The following is a 6,996-nucleotide window of genomic DNA, read 5'->3' as shown; positions in this document are numbered from 1 at the left end:
TCTGCGTTGGCATTTCTAACACGGACTTTCTAAAAAATGCACATTTTCTCATTTTAAGTCCACAGCATCTGCCCAACTCCTCTCTTCTTGTCGCGGGGGTCACCGTGAGGATTCCACCCGCAACACACAGCCTAAAGGTGGGCCTGATGTGGATGTTACCATGGGCCAATGGTGGGCCCTGCGGCGCACCTGACCCTTAGTTGGTCCCCAATCCATGGCCCAATGGAATCGAGCCATTTCTGGAAGCAATGATGCAGGTGCCCCCCGGAATGTGGATGAAACCCAACCAGGCCAGGGAAGGTGAGGCACGGAGTCTGTCTTTCCCAGGGGAGGCTGGCCCAAAGCATACTCAGCACCTCCTCTGTCTGAGAAAGTTGTGCCTTTATCAACAACAATCTCAATCTCTCTCTCTCTCTCTCTCTCTCTCTCTCTCTGTGTCTGTCTCCCTCCCCCATCCCTAACCCCCCGACAGCCTGTGCTTATGCCTGAGTTTCAAATCTGCACAGAGAAGGAGAGAAATTCAGAGCAGCCTCCCCGTAAGGGTTCTCCTGGCGAGACTCAACAGACTTCTTGGGGAAAAGAACTATAATTTCACTCCAAGTAATTCCTACTCCAAGGCCCTTGCTGCAACTTGTTCTATAAGAGAACAGAAAACAGGCAGCTTGCTGTAGCTACGATAACTGCAGAGCCTGGTCAAAGGAAGACAGAGGGCGGGAAGGTGAAGCCCAGAATCATGGGGTTCACGGGTACCCCATCTGTCCGTGCTCGGAAGGGGCTTCTCCACAAGAAAGAGCATTGGTGACATCCACTGTGAAGAGACCAGGCTCAAGGCAGGCTGGTGGTAGGTGACATATGATACTTGCACTCTTTTCTTAATTGTTCTAGTGTTTTGGGGCCTGACGCAATAGGCAAAGGACTGTTGAAAGGTCCTCGTTGGTGGAAGAAGGAGATGCAAACTTGTGGCTTAAAAAAAAAAAATCAAAACATTAAATCTTGTTTAAAATCCAGATTATTCAACAAAAAATCATTTTCTTCCCTTGCAGTGATGTTAATTTGATAAATTGTGGACTTCCAGTCAGAATTTAGAATTTTATCAGGAACTTCATGCCTATGGGGATTCTCCGTATGTACACCTAATAAATTTTGTTTTCTATTAAAAAAAAAAGAATTTAAAATTTTATCTCCTTTACAATAAAAAATAGGCTGACCCTAAATGTCAAAATATAGCCTCGGTCATCTTAGCTGACATATACTGCGTAATCCCTGGGGGTCAATGAGGTACTTTCTATGCCTTTTTTTTCATAATTATTTTTCCCCATAACCCTAGGACATAGGTACTATGGCTATCTCTTATTTTAAAGATGAGTAAACTGAGGGAGCCTGGGTGGCTCAGTCGGTTAATTGTCTGCCTTTGGCTCAGGTCATGATCCTGGAATCCTGGGATCGAGCCCCATGTAGGGCTCTCTGCTCAGCGGGGAGCCTGCTTCGCCCTCTCCCTCTGCCTGCTACTCCCCCTGCTTGTTCTCTCTCTCTCTCAAATAATCAGTAAAACATTTAAAACATAAAAAAATACAGAGGCGTAAACTGAGACTCAAGAAGGTGAAATAATCTCCTGAAGGTCAAATGTTGGTGTCCCTCCAACGCCTGGGGTTCTTCCTGCTCTCCTTGCAGTGGGACACGCCTGCCTGCGCTCGTGAACCACCCAAAAAGATTCCTGAAAATACAACCCGCTCAGAGATTCTGACCCAGTAGGAGTGCCCGAGTTGCTGGCAATCTGTGTTAGAAGACGGAGGGCCCAGCCCCCAGAAATCAAAAACTTCCTGGAGGGATGTCCAACCAGCTCAGAGAGCTACCGGGGTCAGAATAGAGCCAGCTGGCCCAGCATTCTTTCCACCATATTCCAGCGGGGGAAAAAAAAAATCCAAGTCTCTTAGGGAGCTTTGTTCTCCCCGCCGCGTCATTCAGTTCTTCCAGCGGCCCAGCTCCCTGCCGTGGCCAACAATACATTCAAGGCCGGCTCCATAAAAATCACACCAGCCATTCGAGAAGTCCCAGTGCTTTGGGCCCGGTACTGCCAAAATTAGAAGTAGCGAAAATCATTTAAATATTACTTTTCTTTAATCGTGAGCATATCAGTGTGTGAAAATTGCCATGTGTAATCTCACGAGTTGTTACAGCTTTCTCAAAAGCAAGTTGCCTTTCCAGCTGCCGTTCAGCGAGAATTGTTTCTCCTTTTACACATCCCCATTAAGCTCGCAGCCCAGAATGAGACCCATATAATATACCCAAATGTGGTCCAGAACTGGTTCTTAAGGTGCATGTAAATGGAAGTCTTTTAATTCTATGAGATGGTTACCGCTAAATTTCCAGCCAAGCTGCCTGTTCTCTGAGCTGTTACCCTGAGATGAGTGTTTTCTCTCCGTATTTACCCAGTTGGTGTTGAATGAGCAAACATCAAGATGGTTGGCTTAATGCCAAAGTTCGGCAAACAATTCTTGCCTTGTGTGAGGGCTGACTTCTTTATTTCTGGATGTTCTCTGCAAGAATCTGTCCTAGCAAGTCCTTGGAACCGAGGCCTGAGATGCACCTGCCCTCTGCGTTTTGAAGCAACTCCATGAATTCCTGGCTGGTGTCACGCAAGCATTCGGACACACATCCCCAAAGATCTTGGTTAGGCAATGGCGTCGTTGCGTCTTTTTTGTGACAATGTTCCGGTACGATGGTTTCTCCTTTACTAGCGGTGGTTCATAGACAGATTCGGGAGGTTTCTAAATGAGCTTGTACACTGTGCAGAGGCCACCTGCCAACAACGCAAACTTCCGGGGGCCCCTCACGTCTCAGTGACACCATGTGTGTGTACAAAGGAGAGGACTGTTTTCCAGAAGTGTCTGACAAAGGGACATGAAGAACCGGAATGAGTTGGGGTTTTTTTAATTAGGTCTTTAAATTCAAGACGACACTCAAAATGCCACTCGTTTCTGACAATCTGGTGCTCTCCTTCCTTTTTCCAGAAGCTACAGTGTTCCCTGCACTGCCTCCCAGGATGCAAAACAGCCTTTCAACAGAGTGAGGTGGTGTTCCCCACTCCAGAACCTTCCTGTGAACAAGGTGCTTGGGCAAAGCCCGAGGGTGGGGGGTGGGGGGAGGTGGTTAACCGCTGAATGAAGCCACTTAAAAAAATGGTTTACAGGCCTGGGAGTTCAGCAAGTGAACGAGATCAATTCCCCCGGGGTGGCATCTATTTCCCAAGAGGTTTTTGCCCTTCTGAAAGCTGTACAAATTCTTCCAGGCCTTTAGGGTCCCACATAGTTATTTAATACCCTTGTGGGAACTGCTTTATCATTCTAAATCATAGATCAGCCAACATTTTCCGTAAAGGCTAGATAATAAATATTCTCAGTTCTACGGGGCCGTGTGGTCTCGGTCACAGCTACTGAACTCTGCCCCCAGGGCACAAAAGCAGCCCTAGATAATATGTAAACAAACAGGAAAGCTCCAATAAAACTTTATTTATGGACACTGAAATTTGAGCTTCATGTAATTGTCCCAAATGACTAATTAATGGTCTTCGTTTTTTCAAATTTTTTTCACTCTTTTTTTTCAACTGTTTAAAAATGTAAAAACATTTCTTAGCTCACATGTCAGATAAGGACAGGCAGTGGGCGGGATTTGGCCTGTGGACCTTAGTTTTCCGATCCGTGCTTTAAGCCAATAATTGACTAACAAAATAGAATAAAATAGAAATACCAACATAGCCATCAGCTTCCCTCTCTCAGTTACTCCTTAGGAAGCACTCAAGATGTCAGCTATTACTGTGGTGATCAGTCATTTGGGACATGTTTGGGAATGAAGGTCATCATAGAATCGTTCTATTCATTGCCAATGGAAACCCCTCAGCTGCATGGCACGGAGCCCGCCCTCCTACACTAACACCCTCACGCCAACAGGGAGACACCTATCTCTGCCCTCTGGTTTCCCCACCATCCCTGGAAGGACAGCTATCTCAGAACAGACAGAAGAGGAAAACCTAACTCCAGAGCTTGGGTGACAGCAAGTCAGGATTGTCTTTTCTTCCTTGCCATGACCCAGTTACTCACAAAGATCCATCCTGTACCAGAGAGGAGGGATAAGAAGCTGTCATTTTATGGGGCGCCTGGGTGGCTCAGTCGTTAAGTGTCTGCCTTCAGCTCAGGGCACGATCTCAGGGTCCTGGGGTCGAGCCCCACATCAGGCTCCTCCACTAGGAGCCTGCTTCTTCCTCTCCCACTCTCCCTGCTTGTGTTCCCTCTCTTGCTGCCTGTCTCTCTCTGTCAAATAAATAAATAAATAATCTTAAAAAAAAAAAAAAAGAAGCTGTCATTTTATGCCCAAAGGTACTTTCTAGATGGAAGTAAAACGAATGTTCATTCTCACCTATCACTTTCCTCCTCAATTCTTTCTCCTTCCTTCCATCTTTCCTTTCTGTCTTTTGAAATAATGATTTAATATTCAGATGTGTTCTATACCCTTCCTACCCCACATGCGGGGCTCTACCAACATAGCCCTGAAAGCTTGGTAAAAATGTGATCTTTGGGCCCTGCCCCAAACCTACTCGATGGGAATCTGCATTTTCATGATGTCTCCGGGGAGCACACATTACAATTTGAGAGGCACCAGTCCTTAAAATATCCTCATCACTCCAGAGAAAAAAGAGCTCAGATCAAAACCCAGGCTTAAATTCTGTAGGGAAGTGCAGAGTTGACCTTCTCAAGATTATTCAAAACTGAAGAGAAGAACCAAGGACAGTCGTCAAATTTTAAAATGGGCAAGAGGGGGGCGACTGCCTGGCTCAGTCCGTGGAGCAGGTGGCCCTTGACCTCAGGGTGGTGAGTTCAAGTCCTGCCTTGGACATAGAGCTTACTTAAAAAAAAAAAAATGGGCAAACAATGGCCCTGGTTTGGTGAAAATCAAAGGTTTTTCACACTGGCAGCCTTCAAAGTGGAAACAAGTTATCCAAGACCAGAGCACAATCATTAAGGGCCCACAGCACAGAGCCTTAGTACAACACTTCACTGTGAAGGGAGAAGGAGAAATGACATGCACATTCCACGCCCGGGGGTGGGGGTGACTGCAGAAATCAGAGAAGGGTAAGCAGAGCTATTCTTTGGTGTTCCCAATATAAGAGAAAAGGCTTCGGTGTACCAGTAAATGTTTAATAACCAGCTCCAGGCGTGGGGGTGGGAAAGAGAAAGCCCCGATTGCTACCTTCTGTGGATTTCATGGTGTCCATCTTCCCACTTTGGCTGATTTCAAACTACCGATGTGATGTCCCTGGAGGTAGAGCTGGAAAGACATCCACAGGAGTGCATGATGCAGACACCATAAACATTAACAAACTCAAAAACATAATAATAGTAAATTATAATAAAATAATTAGGAACTGATGAGTTATATCTATTATTTTTATTTTTAATGTAACTAATTTAATTGTAAACTTACATAACTTAATTTTTAATAATGACTGCTTTTAACAAGTAGGTCCAAATATTCCTTACAATCGGCTCTCCTGAGGCAGGACAAGCAGGCTGTAGTGCGTCTCTAGAAGAAGGAGCATTTTCACAACTTTGGAAGTTATAGGATGCTTCTAGAAATTCCTGCACAACACATTTGGCTTCCACCCCATTTATTCACGCTGATGTCCTAGCAAATCTCTGTTCACAGATTGCCTTAAAAGAAAAGGAAGAAAAAACCTCCCACAGTTCATCCCGCACACTTTCATTAAACTTTCCCAAGAATATTTCATTGGTGTCATTTGTGTCAGATTATTATAGTCTGAGAATTTTTCAGTTCCCCATTGGAATATTTCATGTGACTTATTACAGCCACGAGTTAATACTTTCAGATATGTTCCCCAAACACCATCTGAGCCTTGTTTCAACTTCATTCACAAATCCTTCAAGCTCCTTGCTCAATAACTATAATGCTTAGACTTGAGTTTTATCCCTTCTTTGCTCTCGTCTCAATTTTCGTGAAAGGAAAATTGACAGGCAACACCATCCAAACAGTAAGGAGAGGCAGTGAAATGAACTTAAATGCTATAATGTAAATAATCAGCTTCTTGTAACACAGCTGGCCAGTGATTTCCCTGGAAGGATCCAGGATTTTCACATTTCCAAGAATCCTAAGTAGAATCTTCCTGGTGTTGTGGATTCAGGGACCCCCTGAGTCAGGCCACCTGGTTCTTCATTCCAGATCCCTCACTAACAAGCCTCCCCACCCAATCTGAATCACTCAACCTCTGAGCCTAGGTTTACAGCCTGTAAAATAAGGGGTTGGTAGGTGATGCTGAAGATCCCTTTCACCTTTTTTTTAAATTTTTGAAAATAAAAATTAATTAAAAATAGGACAAAAAGAAAAAAAAAAATCCAGGAAAGAACTTGTTGCTTAGTTAAGCGATCTTCCTGGTCTGCCTTCTCTGATGGATGACATCATTTTTATTTAATTCTCTGAGAAAAACATGCCTAGCCAGGCACTTTCCTTACCGTGCGAAGGCTCATAAAATGCGGTCTCCATAAAAATCATGTGCGTGACCCATTTCTCGGCAGCCGAGCTGTTACGATCCTAATACCTGGTTTTCTTCATTGTGTGGGTTTCTGTTTGGGTGACCGTGACCGTCCTCCCCAGCTCTGCCTGTGACCCTGCCGTCGGGGGCTGTCGGTCTATCTCCACTGCCCGCCTCAGCTCGGGAGCTGCTTGCGCGATGGCACTCACAGCCGCCTTCCGCGAGGTCCCCAGGGTCCGGGACAGGGGAGGGTCCCACAGGGCCTTAGAAAGGAACAAATAAGAGGTCTCCGTAGGATCCCTTCGACTCGGCTACTTTAAAAACTAGCTCAGCCCGGGCAGCGGGCTCCTCCCACCCTCGTTGTGATTTAGACGCCTCCGATCTTCTAGTCTCCAGTTACAAACGTCCCACCGCCGCCCAGGTCCCAGGGCCGCGTGATAAGGTTTATTGTGGCA

General features: G+C 45.6%; 1 long non-coding RNA gene across 4 annotated transcripts; it reads right to left on the bottom strand.

Moving 5' to 3' along the window:
- Positions 1-1,570: 1,570 nt before the first annotated feature.
- LOC109490794 lies at positions 1,571-6,883 on the bottom strand. 4 transcript variants are annotated; one of them, XR_004625367.1, is made up of 4 exons: positions 6,522-6,883; positions 5,479-5,705; positions 5,245-5,322; positions 1,571-2,888 (listed from the first exon to the last, which is right to left on the bottom strand). It is a non-coding gene; the product is annotated as an uncharacterized LOC109490794 (long non-coding RNA). The 4 variants fall into 4 exon arrangements; XR_004625368.1 differs by having other exon boundaries at positions 5,535-5,705; positions 6,522-6,879; XR_002144188.2 differs by lacking the exon at positions 1,571-2,888 and having other exon boundaries at positions 5,046-5,322; positions 6,522-6,877.
- Positions 6,884-6,996: the final 113 nt, after the last annotated feature.

This window comes from Ailuropoda melanoleuca, chromosome 5 (assembly GCF_002007445.2).
Source record: "Ailuropoda melanoleuca isolate Jingjing chromosome 5, ASM200744v2, whole genome shotgun sequence".
NCBI lineage: Eukaryota > Metazoa > Chordata > Mammalia > Carnivora > Ursidae > Ailuropoda > Ailuropoda melanoleuca.
The sequence above is the reverse complement of the archived record's forward strand: the minus strand, read 5'-3'. Positions and strand labels throughout refer to the sequence as shown.